Source organism: Rhyacophila brunnea, unplaced genomic scaffold (assembly GCF_057557595.1).
Source record: "Rhyacophila brunnea isolate RB1 unplaced genomic scaffold, BYU_Rbru_1.0 scaffold_4, whole genome shotgun sequence".
Taxonomy (NCBI): domain Eukaryota; kingdom Metazoa; phylum Arthropoda; class Insecta; order Trichoptera; family Rhyacophilidae; genus Rhyacophila; species Rhyacophila brunnea.
In genome coordinates this window covers 39,332,040-39,356,431 of record NW_028233068.1, presented here as the reverse complement: position 1 = coordinate 39,356,431, position 24,392 = coordinate 39,332,040, and the positions used below count along the sequence as shown (strand labels likewise).

The window sequence follows — 24,392 nt, the reverse complement described above, 5'->3', positions numbered from 1 at the left end:
ATATAATACTATGAAGATTTTTTTGTTATACATACATAATAATAATATATCACTTAGGTTTTTTTATAGTTTAAATTTTCCGTCGAAGGAACCGAAACTGGAATGATCAATAATAAAATTATATGGGCAATATGTCCGAGTGGTAACGTGTCGGCTTATAGTGTCGTGGGTCTCGGGTTTGAATCCCGGGTCTGACAAATTCACATTTTGTTTTTTTCAATATTTGTTTGGACTCAGAGCATGAATCTAAAAGGTTGAGCAAGTGGGTAACATATATTTTTCGTAAAAACAAAGATCTGCTAACACAACCTCACGTAGGGTCGATTGATATTGTAAGAAGAAAACGAGATTATACAATGAGTAAACTGGGATCGGTGTATATTATCGATTTCGTGTTGGTATATATACGTACCTATATCTATTTGAAACGTTGATTCTGCACGTCACTGGTATTAGGCATATTTAATGTTGATAAACAGTGACTTGCCAAATATCAAACGAATGGTATATGAGTTTTTGATGAGTTGAATTATTGTTATTTCATCGCCATCTGAAAAGCTGTCATTTTCAATCTTTTGTTTCCTGTAGTTGTACTACGCACGTCACTGATTGGTGGTAAGTTGACTTAATATACGTTATGCCTTTAATTTAATATTCATATTTGTTGGGGCTATTGCCCTTCGCGGACCTTGGCCTTCCTGTTTTCGTTGTATTTACATACGTGCTCAGACTTTTGTCTTGACCCATTCTCTAAATTTAATACATTTTTAGTACAATCTGTTTCTATAATAACTAAAATAAATAAAAGCGATCGCTGGAGATCTCCACAGATTCTAAGTAGGTATGTGCCTAAAATTTTACTAAATATATACTTTACATCTTCATTATGTAACTGAACAAAAAATATTTTATTTTACGTTATTATGTATAATAGAAATTACACGAAAAAGACAACAACCACTAAAATATATATTTAAAAAAATTAATGCCCAACCACGATTCTAACTCGGGTTGGAAAATTGAACCGCTCTTTTCACATTATACCGTTTTGGCCGTACGGCAAAAAATTGAACGACGACATTCTTTTAGTGGCGTAAAGAAGAGTATGGCCCTTTTCACATTACACGACGACGGTTAAAAACCGAAACGGCACCGTATAGCAGCTGTCCATTTCCACTGTAAACACGGCGCCCGTACGGTCACCGATAACTCGTGACCTAATGCACTCTTTCATATTAGACGGTTTTAAATCGTACGGTCAGTATCGATTCATTATAACCAAACAGCACCACTACAAACCGAGCTTGTGACGAAAAAACCGTGCATAAACCGTATAGTGAGAAAAAACCGTGAACTTGTTGTCGATTCGCATTTTTACCGTTCGATTTTTTTTCGTTCGGTCAAAACCGTATAATGTGAAAAAAGGGTTACGATTGTTGGACGTTTAGACCATCAGGCTATTGTCATCGGATCCAGCGCGCCTTAATTAATATTACAAAAGTACATATCTGTAAGCACCGGAGCGCCCGCTAGGCTTAAATACGTACAGCCTCCGGTCACGTGATAGTGTGACACTGATTTTGACAGTGTTTGTGTCTTTTATGGACGCGTCTTCATGGGATAAATACACTGTTGAATAAAACTAGCATCTGCTGAAACGCCAACGGACTGGAGTGTCCATTGAGTTGAATAAGAAATGGAAAAAAATGTTCTCACGTATCGATTTAAGTTAAACCGATAGTCGTGATGAATGTGACTTCATGTGAAACAAACAAGTTTGACATGCCAACCAGTTGAAACGACAAAAATAAAAAGAAACTCAACGACATTCAATTCGACTCACAAGACTTTTTTGTAATAATATAGTTCACACTTATCGTCGGAATTTCAACTATAATTCAACATACAGTTGAACGACAAAAATCGCCACGTGAGAACGTAGCAATAAGGGATACCATCGACAGTTATATATTTACATAATATATATCAAGTCCCGGCCACAAAAATGTCAAAAAGTGTGTAAGTGTATAATATAGCTTCTATGAAATTTAATATAGTAAAATTGATTTAAATGATGATGTTATCAAAATTCAATACTTACCTCAAATCTGTTATATAAATGGAAATGCACGAATTCGTTTGTATGAAAGTCTATTTATTGACACAGATTACGTTCGTTTAGGAAATCAGATCAAATCAAATAACATTAACAATGCATTACGAGATTCTGTTTACAATAATCCAATTTCTTAGGAATTCAAATTTCAATTTACATTCGATTTGAATTGTTGGTACATCGTATTATGATTGTATGAAAATACGAGATAAGTCAATAGTCAAATATCATTTAATATTGTAAGTAATTTTCCTCTCTCAGTATTTTGGCTGAATATCTGATACTCAAGTGAATGTCATATTATGTAGGTAGTTTGATTATACTAGCGACAAATATTTCATGGTAAAAAACACTTTAACATCGAGAATAGGGAAAAGCTAATTTTACTATTCCTAATCCGAATACTATCGATTGTATTATGTTGGTAATATCAGTTTCGTTGATTAGGAACTTACAAAGCCGGTCGCCTGTCATATATCGGAATTCGAAGGACTATAGATTATTAGTAAAGTTATTAGTAATAATTCGCACGAATCCGTAAATCTTTTTTTGTTCTTCCTGACGCTACAACCCTACGTGGGACTTGGCCTCCCCCCGAATATTAGTTTATTTTAATGCGTCACCCATCCATTTTGTGTAAGATAGTCAAGCCATCCAAGGCGGCTTTATTTGATGAACTATACAATATGCGGGCCCCTGTATAAGGCATACAACTTGTAATTGTATCTTCGTCCCACCCCAATACTGTGTCATTGATAAATCGCATTAAACACGTACGGATCGATAAATAAAATGATAAGAACTCTCTACCAAACAGTGAAAGATGTTAGTTCGAATCCCATTCGGTCCAACCTTTTTCTATAAGCTTTAGTAATATATTTCAGACGTTTGTCGAAAAATATATATTTGTATATAATGTAGAACATTCTTAATTTTTATACATATTTAATATTGAATAAATAAAATATATGTAACAAGAGATTTTACAACCCATTACTTGGGAATAAAGAATGGATGTTGAAAACTAGGCCCGTTTCAGACGGGACACCGGTGTCGCGCTCGATATAATATAGGAGGTCTTTGTATTCGAATAAAGGGGCCTTTGTAATATTTTTATAAATAACCCAGAGCTAATGAGTCAGCGCATAATTTCGCGTTATAAATTAGAACATAAAACTGGCTGCGGTAATAAAAACAAGTGTATCAGCGGCTTGAGAATGTAGCGGCCGACGGAAAAGTGTACCGGACACGCGTTGACTCAATAGCTCTGGGGCATTCATAAACATAATACAAATTCCCCTTTATTCTGATACAAAGGCCTCCTATACTATATCGATCGCGACACCGGTGTCCCGTCTGAAACGGGCCTTACGTATCAAGGTGGGTTGTTGTATCAAAAGTTGATTTTAAACTATTTAAACAAATGTGTTGTTAATTATTATTAATGGTTTTTATCCATTAACACAAGCATGGCTTCAAAACAACAAACGATTATTTTTTGTAATTTTAATTTAGGTACAAATTTAATTAACTACATTATAAATGATATGGAAATATACTTTTAATATATCCTTGGTTGATATTAATGACAATAATATACCTCTGCGTACCTACACACATTTTTTTACAAACACTAATATTAAAATCCTGAAATTCTGTGAAACATTCGCATCATTAAGCGTATTTGTATTCTGAAAATTTGCGTTTTTATATTTTCTTATTTATTCTCCGCAGAGATTTCTAACCTACGTGACACGTCATGTTTTATATGGAAAACTGAATAGACGCACATTTAACAGAATATTACAATAGTCTCTGTTTTCTACTAAAAATAAAATATATATTTGAGTCTTTCTGGAAATCTCTGCTCATTGAAATCATAAGAATGTAGAAAGAAAATAGAATGACAAAAATATCTAAAGAAAATTCTTTTGTAATATTATCTTGTTTGTCGATGGATTATTCAGTGATGTTCGCGGAAGCCATGCCTCTCGTTTCATGGCCGTCACTGACCTCGCAGCCACGGGGTTCCACTGAAACAACCCTCCCCTAGAAAGAGCTTAGGTGGTGCCTAGTTTTCTGTCCTTGTCGGCTCCCCGTCGCTAATGGCATAGGGAGACTATGCGATAATAAACCCTGTTGATTTGACTTATTGAGATCGAGTTGTAAATCCAAAATCAATATTTTAAAATCTATTAAATTAATTAAAATTTGAATTTAATAATATCGCAAAGCTTCGTCCTCAATGACATCGTATCACTTGTTCAACGTGTACCTACATATTTTTTCATATTCTATTATTCTTATTCTATTATTTTATTTTTTTATTTTTTTTCTGTTAGGTAATTATCTTCAAATGTGTTAATCGTGCCCATTTTGAATAATAAAATGCATAATTCTTGTCAAATTTGCGATCACAAAGATTATAAAATATATTTTTTTATCGTGAAGATTACACTTATAATATAATGTTAACATTAATTTTACTGATGGCTTAAATGAGTTTAAAAATTAATAAATCTAAAAAATCTTAACACCACTGCACATGTACTGAAATATCACTATATTCTAAATCATTAGATCGAGAGGTTTAAAAGAATACTGTTTTATGTAATAAAAATACTTTATGCAGTCATCAAATGTTTAAAATAAATAAAGTATAATAAGGCTTTAAAATTGTATAAATAGATTATCTACAACGTTTAAAGAATGTCCAGGATTATGCTCTGAAAATACCATAAATCTCCATTTTGACCTACGTGGCGCACGTGGGCCCTTAAGGCATATACGCACAGAGAAAAAGTTGTGAACCTAATGAAATAATATGTCATAGAATACAATAGTTTACGACATTGGCGACTTTTCTGTTGCCAACTCCGTGTAATACTGTGGAAATATTATTGGCAACGGCTTCGTCTTTATTATTTTTTCCAAAATATAACAAGTTAGACAAGCCGTGTTGTCGATTTTATGAAGTTGTCAACTCCAGCGCATCTATTCTATACACAAGACTGCTGTCGGCTGAGGGTAGTGCTTCATATTATGTTTGCATCGAAGTATCTATTATAATTGTTAGCCGTCTAAACAGTCAAAACTGTCTATCTAGCTCTAAAATTTTACACACCCAAGAGATGTGCTGTTACTTATTGTAACAATAATTACAACTAACTTATTGTAATTGTTTCAATATTCCATTTTTACAATAACCATTTTTCCCATTATGCAATATTTTTCTAAGCGTAGTGAATAGATGCCGAAGATGAGATAACAAAATACAAACAACAAAACATAAAACCTTGGAGAGATCTTGTCAGTATAAAATTTGAAAATAGGCTAACTTTTAATCGAGCCATTTTGTAACAAAGCGCGGACGATAATAATATGTGGCTTTGAATTACGTATTTTCAGGGTGTTATTTTAAATATAGTGAAATGTTATATATGTTATTAGTTGAAAGTATTCCAGATACAAAGGAAAAATATTTAAATATACGGCAAGGCAATATCAAGTATAGAAAACAGGCAAAAGAGAGAGATTTGAATAGTTAAAAAAAACACTCGCAGAAACCCTATAAAACATGTATAAGAATAACCTACAAACATTGAATCTACATAAAATGAAAAAAATACTTTCACCAAATCTTATTGAAATCAAATTATATACGTGTTTAAAGTTATATTGGTCTGATGAATTTTAATGTGTTAAAAGTGTTTCGTATTAAACAGTGGTCAGATAAATGTCACCGTATGAATTAGGTACTTCGATAATCTTGTGTGGATTGCTTTTCCTTCTCTTTTTCATTTTTATTACTGGAACAGTTTGGATCAATGTTTATTTAACTAAGCTCCACCCTTTTATAAAACCAGCGAAATTGGAAAATTCTACATAGGAACCCACCCGTCTTCAGAGTGTATCAGAATCTACATTAATTTTTATATGATTATTTTTATTTCATTTTTATATTTTACACCCACGGTGGCCGCGCGGCTTAAGCGTTGGACTATAACGCCGTGGGTCCCAGGTCCGAATCCTGGGTCTGGCAAGTAGACATATTGTTTTTCAATTTGATTCTGTCAGGGTATGGGCCTAATAGGCTGACATCCATTTCTCGTAAAAAAACAAAATCTGTTAATACAAACCTCTACTCTGTGGAGCCCCATATGATCCTATTAGGATCGGACATGGTCGATAAAAAAATATTTCATAAAGAAATCTTATCATATTGTCCCATTATTCGGTTACCTTAATATTACGACACCTCCAAACATTCAATGAGTGGGTAATAAGCAAAAGAGCTTCTCTTCATTTTTTAAATAAATTTGAATGAAGTGATCCGGGCGTCAGTTAATAATCAGTGCACTTAATTGATACCTTGATTTATAACACAAAAACCGATAGTCAAAAGTAACACAATTTGATAAGCAATTCATGTAAAAACTACTAGTTAATTTTGTCAAAATTAAGTAGGACGTCTGTAGTGCACATTGCACGAATCCAGTGGTTACAGGTTCAGGTCCCATCGTGCGTTGTATTTTTTCTAGTAGGTATATATGTTTAGTGTTTTCAAATTATGTATTATGTTAAGAGAGCAGAACATTTGTGTACACACGTCGTCCTATTACACCACTACAAGAATGCGAAATGCAAATACATCTACTATTATAAAAATTATATATAACCTATCAAAACCATACATAAATAATAATAGGAAAATGTGCATTTTCTTACCGAAATTTTTTTGTAAGAATACATCATCTTAACCTCTTGGGCATATAAAACAAAATATTAGTCATGGCCAAGTGGAATTCGAAATTATTACCGCAATCGAAATCGTAGCGCCCTATGTTTCAGCAAAATAAGGCTGTATAAGAATCAATTAATTTATATTTATATTATTATTGTAAACTTTTTATTGATATCTAAAAAAAACTTATTAAAAGCTACCGCTCGCTTTTAAATAAGTAAGTAATTAAGTAGGTATAACCCGAACCCACCATACCAATTACCAATATGGATGATTAAAATAACACAATAGAAATCTTGTTGCTCTAATTATAAGTATCCATGATCATAATTTTGTCGGGCCAACTATAATAGAAAATTACAAAGACTTTCTTTATAATAATTATTGTCTATGAAGAAACTTTCGTCTAGAAACGCAAACTGTGGAACGGATAGTAATTTGCAAATAATTTCTGAGGAATTTCCACTGAAGAAAATATATAAATCAGGTCGTAACTCGGACAAAAAATGTGGTACTGACATAATTACTACCAACTTTAATAATATGTAGAACGTTTCGCGTAATTTATAAGAACTATGGCCGTCCTAGATAATTAGGGTTAATAATTATCACATGGTGGTTCTCGGGCTTTTTATTTTCGTATATTATTCACTTGCGCTTTTGAAGAGCTTGTAAATTTTTATCAAGTGATTATTTAAGTAGGTTAGATAAATAATACAAAACGTAACCATCAAATCTAATGTTTAATCACGTAAGATATCTTACTCTTATTTAATCTGCGAAATATACTAATTAGAAAAGCTTAGAAAAATGTGGGATTCACTGCCTAGACCCGGCAAGCAAAAGATGTGTAGTTGAATACCACTCACCTAAATACATATTTTTAGGAATTTTCTCATAGCTATGTTGCTTTATATTATGTTTTTTTTTTTTTAGTTTTATATTATGTTCAACAAGGAATATTCTTCATTCTTAAATCATTACTACATGTAGTATTCAATATGAAATATTTAAAATGCGAATTGTTATTTAATTAACAACTTTTTTGGGGAGTAATCTCTGTTAATATGACTTTTATGATTGAGTAAAGATAATGATGAAAAACAAATAGTAACAACGATTCTAAATTAAAAATTGTTTCAATTACTCGTCATTCTGAATTTCCACCTCCTCTTTTAGACTAAAATGTTCAAATTTATATTGTCTTTCTCTTTCTTCATATTTTTTCTCTTTTTCTCCCCCGTTCTTAGCTTTAACCATTTTTTTTAGAATTATTAATAACCATGCCCTTGCTTTTTCGTACAAGGTGGTTGTTAGTAATTTTGAACAATAACAAATACCCAGGCTTTGAGAAAAACACATAAATATTGTGTCCTGACCGGAAATCGGACCCGAGAGATTGACTTACTAATGCAGGTAGCATGTGAACAGTTTAATGGCCCTCGTGATTGTACCTTTTCATAAAAATTCATTGTTTCATTAACTAACTGATCAAATCAAATCAAATTGTATTTACTTTACAAATTATGAATTTAAGATGATCACAACATGACATTTTAAAACAAAGAAATATTATTAAAACAGTATACAGTAAGTATACTCATATAAAAAAATGCAGTATTAAATAATAAAACAGTAGAAAGGGTAAATACAACAATTATAAATTAGATACAAAGAATTATACCAAATGACCTAAGTAGACCCTATTTTAAGAATATATAAAATAATACCCACCTATTATAATACTCATGCTCACGTGGGTGGAATATGACGTCAATATCCGAAGCGATTTGGTTGGACATAGTTATTAGCATCATTGCGCATTACCGTAAGGTTCGATGTTTGTGCAGAAGTAAAGAAATACTGGGAGGGGTGACGTGCGGGACAAAGTGATACAACAGATGTCATGCAAACACAGTCGACGAGAGCTACCATATACATACAATAAACAAATTAACACCACCCAGTCTCCATGCACAGGAATAAAAGCATATTGTATATTTTAATAGAGGAATCGCGTCTGTGGTTCCACTATCGATTAAATACTTTTATATCACAATATCTTCTTTAATCCATGAATAATTTACAGGTTTTCAAAATATAGTGCATTTGTTTATTGATTATACATAATTTAGAACACATCAGAAAACACATTAGAAAATGTATGTTTTAAAGTAAATTTGGTGTTTAAATACATCAATACATTTAACAATATTTTTAATGTAGTAGTTAGCTTTTCTCGAAAAATATGATCTTAGAAATAGGGTCGAGACTGTATCATTATTAAGGGTGAGAAATTAACGGACACAAAAATATTTAGTTTATAACTAATTACAAAATAATTTGAAAAGTTTTTTTTCACCGCAAAGTGAGAGGGTAATTTTTCCTCATTTCTAAGTTAATTTTAAAAGTTTTTTCATAAACAAAAAAATGAGGTCGAGCGAAGTAATCAAATTTTGTTAACATTAAATGAGAAATACCTACCGCAAATAAGGCTATAATGACGTTGAAAGGGAGTTCCATACGTATATATAACAACCAGCACTTTGATAGTCAGAATTAAAATGCTGTATATTCAACGTAATGACTTATCCCTAATAAAAATGTGGAAAGCGTATTCAAATAACTTTTCAGAATGCTTTTAATTATTCCGACAACAAAGTAATGTGTCTAGAATGAAACTGTAATTAAAATTCTAACCGAAGCATTCATTGGACGCTTATTCTTATTTCTTCTCCCCATCTCTATTAATTATACTATTAACCAGTGACGAAGAGTGCCTATTAGATGAAAATACACAATGAAAGTAATATTATATCAAGTATATTATGTTTTATAAAATAATAATAAATTTTATTGTGCACCAGTACATACCTATCTATCTTTGGGCATGTTCCACAATCGCGTCTACAAGGTAGCCCTCGAGACACTACAGTCGAGGGGGTCGGCAACCACCAAAAGACGACAAAAATATCTGTTTTTTTTTCAGATGTATTCTGTAAGTCTTTATGTTAAATAATTAAGATCAACATACTACGTAAGCCAGTTCATGACTGGCCATGGTGACTTTCCGGCTAAGCTGTTTGCCAGGGTCCATTCACAAACGGGCCCAATTGGCTCAATTCAACCAAGGCCAACTTAGATGCATTTAAAACGTCTGCTATATCCTATGGGAGACAGAATAATCCCGATCCCTCCTTAGATTCATTACTTTCAACTTCTGACTCTTGAGTTTCATTACACAGATGGAGAGGACGCTGTCAGTAAAGAAAGACAAATGATAACAGAGCAAGTCTAGGTTAATTTTTTTTTTAAAACCTTTTTTTAAGCACCAAAGTATATCAGTCCCATGAGAGTCTCGGGACAAGGAAGCGTGGCACTAAAATCTTTTCAGTCAAATACGTTTTTAGCGTCATAGAAGGCGGTCGAGAAAAAAACAAGCTGCTGCACATACATGGCGGGTGGAGATGAATTAACTCAAATCAGTGGACAGATTCGTTCAAGTAAATATTCACCAGTCAGCTTTTTTGAAGTATTTTAATAACCTTATCGTTTCGTACAACTCTGAGTTAGGATTCCTGGACAATAAATTCATCAACTTGGCTTGCATTACTATTTAGAAACGTTTCTTTGTTATTTCACTATATTCATAAAGTGAGAAAATACATTAATTTGCAGTACATGTAGCAATTATTATATTTTTATTCAATAGTTACTGAATGCACGTGAGATATAAGAATGTTTTTTTAATATAAAATATACCTAACCTAATTTTGAAAAATCTCATAATCACACATATTAATATCTGTTTATCACCCTGGCGTTGGTTACAATTAAGTTGATAATGCCTTCACCTTAACTGATTACAAAGGCAATCGTCTTCGACTGGCGGAATGTAAAGTACTTCAGATAATACATAGTTATTATAAATAATTCCCCATTAGTCAGAGTTCTCACTTGAAAAGTAAAAGATGTGAGTTCGAGTGCCACTCAGACAATATTTTTATTGGGCATGTGCCGGCTTTCAACCCGAGACTTTCATAAAATAGATATTCCATTTTCAATGTGCGTTTGTTCCAAAACAAGGACTCAGTGGGTAGAGCGAATAGTTAAGAATCATGTGACGTAGAATAAAAGGTAAATAATATTCTCGAGAAGCTTTGTTTAGGAGCAAAAATTGTGATTTAACTTTTACATCTATAGAATCTATTTACAGGCAGAAACCATTGAAAAGCTTCTTTTATATGTTTTATAAAATGGCATATGCACAGTAAGTATAGATGAATATGTCAGTTGACTTGTTATTTTGTTCATGCTTCAAGAATAGGTTATGTTACGTTGTACCTACGTAATAACGTAACCTTACGATATTTGCTTGCCAGATCACGTAATATCCACCGACATACGTTCAACATATACGTGCCTTCACTCAAAACTTTATATCTTTTCATTTTTGAGGTTCAGTGGATACATGATACTTTATTTTACATTTGGATTGTTTTTGATAATTTTTAATATTTTTAAATAAATTAAAAAATACTTTAACTAAAACTTAATTATTATACAAAAAAGTATGTTCACATCTATTTATGCAACATTGCATTATCATAATTATTTAACCCAATCTGCGAGTGCACGTTTGAATTTCTTTATCTCTTCTGCCCTATCTGTCCTCAACTGTCTCCTCAAGTCATCGTCTACATTCCTCCAAACTGGACAGATCGATCCAAGTCCATTCGTTAAACATGACCAGTCAACCTTAGTCCGGAAAATATGATGCTTTTGATTATTTTAGGCTCCTCCATCTTCCATATTGGTTTCTTCAATATTTGTATATAATGTGTATATACCACTGACGAAGGCTCCATACTAAGCGATTATTTAAAGCTTACCTCTTTCCAAAAGTCACCCTTCGCGGTGTCCGAGCGGCTTAAACATCGGTTTATAATGTACTTGGTACCAGGTTTGAATCATGGGTCTGGTAAATACACATATTTTTTTTTCAATTTTTATTTGGAGTCAGAGTATGGACGTAATAGGTTGAGCAAGTAGCTAACATCCATTTCTCATAAAAAATCTGTTAGACAACCTCCACTCTGTGAAAGCCTATATTACGATCCTTTCAGGATCGAACATAGTGAAGTAAGTAATATGCAGGTATATGTGTATATACATAAATATTTTATCATCCATTTCAAAACTTATTACTAAATATAATATATAGAATAATATTTACTATTAAAAATTGTAAGAGTTTTCATATAAATCGAAAAAACGAGTTCGATACATCGTCAATATATACCTACTTTCAGTGTATTAATTAAAATAAATATATTATAATATTCAAGACAAAAGACAAAACCGATCCTTATGATTAATAAATCATGTGGAGTAAATACCTTATACATATTGTATTTTATTTTATTTAATACGTGTCCATATTTTGATTTTACCTTACAGAACCTCATAAAGCAAAACACTTAAATTTTGACAGATACATAAATAACACTTAACTGGACATTACTTCTGAAAAAACTCATCGTTCGGGTCCGCAGGCCTGTTTAAAATTGTCACGAATATAACATGACATTGTCACATAAAGTGGTACATATTAACCCTAGTTAAATTAAATAATATACCTTTACCTTTTTCACCCCTATAAAAATGCGGAAAGTGTTTTTTTTATTATTATTTCATCAGGAATCAGACATTTTTTTAAATTAAAGATGTAAGTTCATTATAGTATTATTTGTGAAATTATTTCCCTTGAAGTTGATTTAAACTATGATTGGTTTATTTTCGAATCATGATGAAATCAATGTTACCGTCGCCAAAAAAGCACACAGTTTAATTTCATTTTAACGGATTTAGGTAGGTATCGCAGACATTTTATCAATAATTAAAGGTATTGAAAATATATATTTAGAGGAATGCCCTATATACATTTTCATATGAGTGCAAAACTGTATATTTTCCTTGTATAATACAAAGAAAGTATGTAAGCCTTTTTTATTATACTGTAAGGTGTAAAAAAATCTTATTCGCCCACCCAATAGAATGAAATGACTAAATTTCACCGGGAAAAAAGATTTTTTTTACCTTCTTTTTAAAATTGTAGGTATACTAAAATTACAATAACACAGTAGATGAAAATTAATTGAATTCTTCCTTTACCAGAATTTACAGACAGTCTTAAATATAGTGTACAATTATTTTTTAATATTTATAACGACAAAATATTGCCAAAGATACCTAAAATATATAAGATATAATAACAATAATATTCGTACTTTACAATATAACTTTTTGAGAATGTTGTAATACTTATAGCATATGTGGCTTATCATTGATGAAGTTTTATTTTTGGAATAGTTACAATAATGTAAATATTTATTTTTTTAGATTCAAAAGTTTTGGACACAGTAAATAAGAAAATGCTTACAAAAGTTAAACTAAAACAAACTACTCTATCGCTCTATAATAATTTTATCTGAAACTTTGTTAAGCTTCCGAATTTTTCTCGCAAACAACAAAAAGTACAATTTCTTGTAAAAGAAAACATCTTCGGTAATTTCTTTTATTTTTCTTTGTTCCCAAGGGCTCACAACGGCAATGTCAAGGGTTCAATTCCTGATTTTGACCTGTCATCTTTTCTCCCTACAATAAGACAACGGCCTTTAACCTTTTTATCGTTGTATTGTTCTAGTTTTTTTTTGCTGTTCATAAAATGGCTATTATATTTCTACATGATTTTTTGGTGACAAAATATTATCGTCGTCATATATCGCGCTCCGAAGTTGAAAACAGTAATCCGGTATACGAAAGGTATATTGCATTTTTTTTAAATCTTATTGGGATGAAGTTTTTCAGAATTTGTTGTTTTCTTTAATTAATAACGCATCAATTTTCAACGTATTTTTCAACTATCTTTCAGCTAACTCAAATAAAAGTTATACAAATGTTTAACAACCAATGCTCGCACATTCTGTGTATGGTAGTTTTATTTATATTGTGCAGCTCGATTTATTCTATAAGGTAATGCTATTCTCTATTAATTGATAGTGTATAAATAAATACCTAATTACCTTCATTTTTCTTTTCGACTTTTCATGAAAATTGTTAGCAACAAAATAAACATCAAACATACAAACTGGTAATTTTTACTATGTGGTGTAAAAAATAAATAAAATTTATATCTCAAAAACATAGTTTTACAGCTAATAAATCGCAAGGTTAAAAGTTTATATATATATTTGCTAAATATTTACAATCTTATGATACAATTAGTAAATCAAGATTAAGAATATTTTTAAATATAAAACAATAATAAATGTATCGTATATACAACATTGTCATAGATGAGGTTTTTTTTGCTCATGGAATAACGATCTTATAATATATTTGGTAAATCGAAGATGAATGTACATATAACAATATAAAATATATCGTATTTTTTGCTCAATGTGTAAATTATTTTCAAAGTTGTGGAAAAATTATATTCAATTTTGAATTGAAATCTATATAACTTTAAAAAATAACTAAAATTAAAAAAAAACAACAAATTTATCAATTATATTTCACCTAATATTATTCAAAGAATAAAAAAATTATACCCCTATTTTTTATATAATAAGATAACCATTATGTGAAACATAATTTATCATACAAATAATGTCATTCTTTTTCGTGGTGCATCGCAGCTTAGCCTATATGAGTTAATGAAAGACAAACAATATAATTAAACTATGCCTGCAATATTTGTATATTGTTTTCTCTGTTTACAGCACATTATGTATAAAGTATAGTTACAGGTGCCATGTTCAAATTATTACGAATAAGGAAATACGGGACACGCAACAAATGCCAAAATCCCACAGGTGCAATAACTTTCACGTACCTGACTTAAGAGCCACTTCTGTAAGGTCGCCCAGAAGTGTGAATTCCATTGTTGCCACTATGTTGATGCAATCAAATAAGGCCCTTTTATAAACTACTTTTTACAACATGTAGGTTAACTGTAAGTGAATCTCATTCACTAAATCTTTTTATTTTATGTCCAGTCTAACTAAGTACAGCATACAGAACGACAACCAATAACTGTTGTAAATTTAAAAAAAAATCTTGTTTCTCCATTGTTAAATCTTGTGAATAATTTGTTTAATAAAAAAAATAGTTTATTAAAGTATTATAAGGTTCAAATGCATTAATACCAACATTTAGAATGATCCTGACGTTTGGATTCAAGGCAAATACCTATTATTGGTAATTTGATTCAAACCACAAAGGTCAGTCACCAACATCAACGGAATTTTAGAAACACATTAATTATTTTTGTCATAATTAGGTAAAATGCTTGTGGAAAAAATTGATAAAACACATTTGCTGGAATCCGATGGATACAGGTTTGAGTCCCACCCGTCATAATATATATATGATTATATTACATATAATATATATATACATATTTAATTTTTATGATAATAATATGTTTGTAAATTAAAATAAATCATAATATATAATTTCTCCTTATATTTCGTACGAACTGTGTGAATTAAGTAATTTTTTCACTTGGTGGATATTTTCTTTGTTTTTTAGTACAAAAAGTACAAATAAATACTATGTTTGTTTAAATTAATTAAAAAAATATCTCTACTTACTTGCATCATGTAAACTTTATATGATGCAAGTAAGTAAATGTTTAGTAAAGTAAAATAAATGTTTCTACACATAATAGCGATGTAGACAATTTTGGTTCACCAATAAGTACTACTAATAATTGAGAAAGCATTTGCCTGATTACTTAATTTCACAACAGTATATCCAATTATACTTAATACCAAATGCTAATGTTTTGGTCGATAACTATTCCAGTGGTCTATTAGTAAAAATAACGTCTAATAAATATACATAATGATATATTCTAGATATGATGTGACTATCTAAATATGTAGATAGTGTAGATAGATATCGACTAAAAAGTATTGTTAAATTTGAGATAATTTGTGTGGCTATATAAGTTATAAAAATAGTATACAAACAATTTGTATGGCTTAGTCACACCTTTAATAAAATAAAATAACTTAAAGTGTCAAAATAAAGTTTAATAATCAAACAGTTGTAAATGTATTACGAATATTGAGACAAAAGCTCAAAATAATACAACAACCTTCCAACCTAATATATAAAGTTATTCCCGCCATTTTTGTTAAATCACCCTGTGTATTTGATATTAAATTTACCGAAAATACAGACATACATATTTCAACAGCTCAATTTAAATTAAATGTATCTTCCTACGTTAAATCCTATACAATTGAATTATTTTGAAGTATATTATTACACAAAAGCCTGTTAAAATATCATACCTACCACTTTTTGGCAAAAATCATTCGTTAATATTCACTGTGTAATTTACTTTCATCACAATGTAACTAATTCATTGTTGATTGTAAGAAAGCAGAAAAATATAGGGTTATTATTGTTTCAAATGATGCTTTAAGTAAATCTTAAAAATTATCCTATTGTTGTACGGATTATTTCGTAGTGAATCTACCAAATTAAAACAGATCAGTAAACACTAATTTCGTATCGATATGTATTTATAAATACAATATCATCTAAGAATATCTACCAGTGTTTCTCAAAGTGGGCGATATCACCCCCTAGGGGACGGGACGATGGAGCGATTCAGGGGGGCGGTATTAGCCTTGAAAGCGATAAGAAGGCCATGGAAGCGAAAAAAGCAGAAGAAAAATTTAAAAAAAATGTTCGTACATGTTTCACTCGCTGTGTAACATTAAATCCGTAGTGATTATCATATTTTCCAAATAAACATGTTCACAAATCAGGTAATTAAAAAAGGAAACCGACTGCAAATTATAACTTATACCGAAGATTTACAAATTCTGCTGACAATAATAGAGCCGAACATTTATAAATTGGAAGCAGTCCTTCATATTTAGGACTATTTTTTAATTTAATCGCAATTTTTATTCTAATAATGTTACGTTATGTTTTGAGTGAATATATTATGTACTATGGTTGTTTTAAATAAACATTTTGTGGACGTAGAACTTAGCCGCCTCATGAAGAGATTTCGTAACAGTTAATTTTTCCTTCTGTTTTTAAGAAAAATTGATGTAATTCACTTGGTAAACCTATAAGGTTCATGCTCTGGGTCCGAAAACATATTAAAAAAAACAAAGTGATGTTATCGGGATTCGAACCCAAGACACACGACTTTAAACGTTACCGCTCGGCCATCGCGAGAGATTGCTAGAGATTGCAATCGTTAGTTTTTTTTAATGTATATTTGTTGTTATTAGTATTTTAGTATTTTATGCGTTTTTTTTTTCAGATTTCAAAATTCGAGTTTAAATGTTAGGTTAACTATAAATCTCATCGAACTAAACAAATAATAGGCCAAAAACTTTCAACTTTTAACATTCAGATATACAGTACTTGGTACATACAATGAATCAACCAATTTGCGAAGACCCTTGTTTCCAAAATCACAAAGTTATTTCTGCGCATTAGTCCCTTTTGCGAGTATTGTTCTATACACTGGAAGTAAGTCTACAGGAGAGCATTGGGAATTCAAAATTAGAAGTGACCAAAAAAATAAAAATACAAACGAAAACGGACTCAAATTGCTTTTTGCTTTGAGTCTTCTTCTTCTTTGAAAATGAAAATATATATCAGAGATAATATATTACTTCTTTCCGTTTTACGGCGTGATTACAGTGTAGCCCGTTTTATTATTTCTAAATTGGAAACTAATAAAACTCCACAGTTGCTATGTAGGTGGATATAAAATATGTTGGATATATTTTTTATAATGATTAATAAATTTTACTCTGTATACTTCGAGAAGTAGAAAAACGTGTACCTAGTATATTAAATTTAACAATACACGAGATTCGAATCCTCACTCGCAGGTCTTAGCATGCCCCCCACATCCTGAAGCGGGCCCCAAGGCTAGGATCTTTTTCGGCCCCCCCTACCTATCTCCAAGGTTAAAGGCAGTGTGACGCTCTACAGTAGCGCTTTTCAAACGGCGTTCACGGTAAAATTAAGGGTATTTAGTGTATTTTTAATACTTACATCCACTATAATTATGGAGTTAATTATCACTAATGACAAAATTAAAAATTGGGTCGCACAAGCACATATTTGAAATCATTATTAAAAGAAAATAGCCTGCAGGCGACTTTTTTTTACTATTAGAGCAAATTTGTGATGTGTGTTTATCTCACTTATTTGGTCGACTCGCCACGCCGGGCCCCCCATGAGCCCGGACCCCCAGACTAGAGCCCTATCAGCCCCCCTTGTGGGAGTCATGGGTCTCAGACACGGACGCGCTATAGTGTTGTCTTAAACTCAATGAGTAGGGAAAATGGCTAACCACCATTTCTCGTGAATAAAAGACTGTTAATATAACTTTAACCAAATAGAGGCCTATATTATATTCTATGGAGGAGTGGTAATTTACATATTGTGATTAGCCTGCCTACAATCCGTTTCTCTGATTCAGTAGTTCCCAAACTTTCTGTCTGGAAGAACCATTGATATATTTTGAGAAAACTTGTGAAATACTGATATATTATTATGTTAAATTCGACAAGAGTAAAAAATGTTGGTAAATATTTTCAATTATGATTTAAATGACGTATCGTTTCAATTTTTTTCAATAATAACTGGAAGCATGTTTAAGAATTACTGCTCAAACCAATCGTTTCCGATACTCTTTAACTTTCTTTACTTCAGTGTGATGGTTTCTAGAGTAATTCAATATTATTATTAATTTACTATAAGTACCTACTTATTTATCAGTATGTCAAAACGTTGAAAGCAGTTGGCTCTCTAAAAAAGCTGTCTTCATAATCATTCTGAAAGAAATTTGCACCAGTTCCTCACAATAGTTACGTATTTTAATATATACCTATGTACACAGCCTAGTGCACCACTTCAAATATACATCTATGACCCGGATGAACCAAACTTAAAAAAAATCTTGTAGAAAAGCAGCTTTCCCAAAAATTTTAAAATTAGTGCAACGTCCTATTTTAGTGCATTCAAAAATGGAACGCAAGCTGTAAGAAATCAAATGACAACTTTTTTGGCAAAGCATCAAACGTATCTGCAATGCTTTCTTGGTAGAAAACTTGTTTTTAAAGTTATTATTGTTCAAAAAATCACAAAAATTCTTCAGATAAACTTGTGATTTAATGATGCATCTTGAATGAAATCTTTTAGTAATATTGGAATAAATCAGTTAAACTTCTCAAATAAATTATTGTAATTCAAACTTTATAAATTATTGCTGAAATATTAAATTAAAGCCTTTATATATGAATGTATAGTTAGAGTGTTTTACAATCGTAATTCACTTAATTTAAATAGGATTTTGATAGATAAAGAGATCATAGCTCACACTTAGTAAACTGTATTGTTGATTAGGGACTAGTTCACTCTTTTTCTCATACCTCAATTTGTTTACTCAATTCTTTCACAACTGATTGAGTTAAACTAAAGTCTAACACGATTTGAAAAAAGAAAGACTTTGCAATAATTCCCGCACTTCCGGTTTAGTCAGCGCTTTTCTCCCGCGAAACTTTTTTTTTATAATGGTCGACCATTTGTGTTAAAGCACTGCTGAAATGGTTACGATACAGAGCGTGGCACAAACTTAAGCATGTTTAAATGTTGCATGACTCGTAATTAAAATGTAATATTTCGGTAAATAGTCATCATGATGATATTAACACAGATAAAATACAAACTCACGTAAAAGACAACTTACCTATTTATAACATTACGTTGATGTTTAGTATCCTTGACGCAGTCTGTATCAAACGTTTTGCCGTGACTTAAAAATGGTTATGTCACATAACATAGCAATTTTTGTTTACCCATAACGTATACTTTTATTATTTCCTTTATCTTTATCGCATAATTCCACACGTTTAACATTTTTTTATTCATGTTTTATATGTAGATATACTATTATATGTTATTGGAAAAAAAACAGTTTCAATTTCTTCACCTGGAGCGATCTTGTTGACAAAGACATTACAGAGCGTAAGGTCCTGGCCTTTCATCCGGGAACTCCGGGTTCGACCCGGTAAGGACACAGTATATTTAAGAAGATTTTTTAAAAGTCTGACTGTATATATTTATTACACTTTCATTACTAAATTCAATACTGTTAAAATATACTACTGTCATTAGGCCTCTAGGCTTGTTGTATTGTTAAAAATAATACAAAGAATATAAAATATAATTGCAAAAGTATAGAACTTCTGTTTTCACCAGGATTGATTTGGAAGCATTAGTATAGGCACTCCTTATTTAACAGTAGCTAAGATAACAATAAACATAAGAGTGACCTTTGAATATCAAGAAGATCCCAAGGTGCAGAATTAACTTTCCATTAGTAATAAAATAATAAATGCATACTCTAGTCAAGACAACAATAGTCTTAACTCTTAGGTATAAATATATATCAAAGTACTGTTGGGTCACTACTGTGGTATTCGATGTGTGGGTTGAGAATGATGATAATGAAGTCTACGATGTAGGAGGGTGAGATTTATTAGCAGCGTATAGGTACAATACAATAGTATATTATACAATGATATTACATATAATCTACTGAGATAGTTACGAGCTAGGTACTTGGATTCGAGTGACATTTAGATAAATTATTCTTCGGTATTTATACAATAAAAAGTAATACATTAACATTAATTCTGCTACATAATCATATTGAACTAATTATAGAGTCAGCGTTTTAACTCGAGTAGCGAAATGAAATATTATTTATTATTACAGTCGTAAGATACCATGAAAAATGATTATTCGGCTAATACACCGTAATGATATAATGTGCTGTGATATGTAGCTGTAATAATATACCGTATCTAATGTCGCCAATCAACTTGCTGATCTAGCTAAGATTTGTTTACTGGAAATTGATTTGCTGGGAATATATTACTGCAGAGTAATTTGATACATTAAACAATAGATATCTGATTGCTATTATTCTGCAGCTACAGTACTAAGTAGGTATATAAGTACCTACTCAAAATATTACATATTTAAACGTCTTGTAATATATCCTCAGTACCAGTATTTAAATTAACTCACTTTTAAATAATTAGTAATCAGTAATATATTTAACCCCTTTGAATAAAAATTTTCAAACAATACCGTTCAATAAAAAAAATATGATACGGCTTCTAGTTTTTATTTTATTATTTCTGTGTAGAAAAATATGTATAGTCTGATACTTTATCAGATAGCGTCAAATAGAAACTTGGCTTTAGTTTTTTTTTCCAAATAAAATCAGCAATTTAGTTGTAGGTTCTAATCACATTACATCTCAATATACCACGCAAAGTCAAATTGAGCTTTCGCAGCTTTTTTGAGTTCGCGATAAGATGTAAATAAATGATTTAGTAAAGCTTGTCAGCCTTACTTTGTAGTTGTTTACGATAAAATTATTTTTGTGAAGTTCACTATGTAATGTTAACAGAACAATCCATTATACTATTTTTAACGTTACTTTAAATACACGCTTACGTTTTTCTTTTATCACACATCATTAATCATAATATGACGATATACCTATTAATATAACGTGATAGCTATTCCAATAATTATTATGTATTTAATAATATAGCACACTGAGATCTATAGAGTCATAACTGCAAAAAAAAAACCCAAAAATTACTTATGAATGCAGTTCGATCGAAAAAATATCTATTTTTAATGCTATATGGCATTAACTGCTACTTGGAAGCAGTGGCCTCCTACACAACTGTGTACATGGTTATTTTATAATTAAAATTTTAATTTAGAGCTATATAGAGACATTATCTTAAATGAGGCCCTTTTGCCTAAAAAATATTTCATCTTTGGTACAATATTTATTGTGCTAGACCGCCGTATTTTTCAGCAGTCTGCTGTAATTAATTAAATTGTAGTTAATTATTTAACATTCAAACTCAAATTACTCAAGATCATGTTATTTGCAGTTATGACCATATAGATCTCAGTGTGCGATATGATCCTAAGCCAGTGATGGCGAACCTATAGCACGCGTGCCATTAGTTGCACGCGAAATGATTTTGCATGGCACGCGAATGTTTTATTTTGAAGAGAAGGAAATTAACCTATAATAATTTAAAAAAATACAAAAGAGCTTTACAAATAAAAAATATATAAGTAGGTACATTCGTTTAAGTTCCCTGGAATACAAAAACAGATTTTTAAGTGTAGACATATTCAAAAAAACTATTACCTACTTACTGGAATTTAATTCGCCCACAATTGTGTATTGACCATTTTTTTCACCATAACAACGTTTAATAATAATATGGAACGATGTGCCTCACAGGACAGATTAATAAGATATAAATGCGAAAGTCGGTCGCCATGGAAAAGGACTTTGAAGCCAGTTTTTGTTTATTATTTATTGACGGTTACGCTATAAAATGCAAGAAATACAACACCCGTCGAGTGCTCTGAAATGTTACCAATATATGTAATGTGCGTTTCGTTTACGTGACAAACGTTAATGCATACTGATACAAAAATAACGCATTCCTTATTATTATTATTATTTAAGTTTATTTCATATTCCGAGACACTCGTGAATATACCTTTTTACATCATCCAGAAGTTTACCAACTATGCATTATTGTTGTATTCCGTGGTGCATCCTTTATTTTTTTATACTTCAAGTTTACATCTAATTGAATAAGTTAGTGATGTAAATGTTACTTTAAATAGAGAATCAGTCATAGTATAAACAAATAAACGGTAAACTATCCTGGAATTAAAATATAGTTTAGTTTTGCGACTGTGAATTTTCAGTGAACATTTTGTACGCATTGTACCCATAACACTCAATGACATACAATTATTTGCTAACAGATTTTATAATAGTTAAAATTATTATTTATACATCTTTGAAACAAAAAAATACTTAGCCGTATCCTAGGAATGATAAACAACTAATAGGATTTTCAAGAAATTAAAAAAAAAAACACTTCTATGATCGGGAAAATTTAATCAATTGGTTGAAGCGTGTATAAACACACATCCTAAAACTCTGACAGTGAGGAGACAGAGGAAAGTAAAATTCAACTTGGTGTGCGGTAGCTTTGAACTAAATTATTTCTATATTGCGCTTTCATATTTATACCTCCCACAGTGAAACAATTTGACCTTTCTTGTCTGTATGTGCTGTAAATCATTTAGATATGTTAATAATGCAAAATAATTTGAAAAGTGAAGCTTTGCTTAAGCCGTGGATTAAGCCACAGGGGTGCGAAATGTCGCACTCACTGGTGGCATCCGTTCCCAATCAAGCGTCTCTTTGTGATTACTTCAGTTACCGAGGGCTGTCGTGTCCGCTCACGACATTGAGTGCTTGTAACGCGGTCGTACCAATATATCCCTAAAATTTGGCGAAGACATCGATTCTCAAAGCTCAAAATCTGAGACCTTTGAAGCTTAATAAGAATTGAATATAAAACATTATTTATATTGTATATACTTACAAAATAATAAAACAAAAGATAATATTCTATAAAAATAGTATGTCTGATGGAACATTGTAAACAAATTCAATTGACAAATAAAGATAAAAACGATCTAAACACGTGGTAGATACTCGTAATATGTTAAAAATGAGTGATTTTACCATATTTTCTTGACCACAGCCTATTCAATTCCGCCAATTACTTACTTACTCCTATTTGTGTGGGTACATTGGTTTTTATCTTCATTACAAATGGTTATAGATTTATTTTCGGTCACGTAAAGCGTTGTATGTATTTATTGATTATTTGGAATGTAGAAAACAAGCCCGTAAAAATATATTTATAAAAAAAACTCCATTCGGTTGGGAGCTTAAAAGCTCTGTAATATATTGTTTAACTTGTAAAAGGGTATATAATGGTACTACATCCTACCTCTGCATTGGGAGTACGGTATAGGGGTGTTCGATACGAGAGAAGTAGGTACTCAACTATCTATCGAGCGGGAAAAACAAAACTCCCGACCTTTCCCTTTTACACTCTTCTTAATCCCTCTAAGTGGATAAAATTTGCGGCGGGTGTAAATTGTGTGCTATTGACACTCAATAAGGACGTATACAGTCCCGTATTTACATACAATATGTACTTTAATTAAGGTCTTCTACATACCACAACTATGTTGCTTTCTTCTAACTGTTAACAAACTGCTTTATTTACAAGGGTTTGTGACTTATGTGGAAGCGTAGTGTTATAACATTCCCGAAATGTTCAATTAAATGATGCAGTAATTCCAATAATAGGCAGACAAAAATAGTCCGATTAATTAAATTATAATTAATTTTAATTTAAAAATAATTTAGTAATGACGTGTTCTCAACCACATAGCATGCGAGAGTGGGTCTATTGCTAGGGCTTCGCAAAGAAATTTTATGACTCCTTTACTTGAGACTGTATAAATATATACTATACGTGGTTTTATCGGACT

At 31.1% G+C, this 24,392-nt stretch overlaps 1 protein-coding gene across 1 annotated transcript in view; it reads left to right on the top strand.

Moving 5' to 3' along the window:
- Positions 1-24,392, top strand: part of ETHR (ecdysis triggering hormone receptor) — a 209,156-nt gene that overhangs the window by 81,689 nt on the left and 103,075 nt on the right. The window lies entirely within an intron of this gene.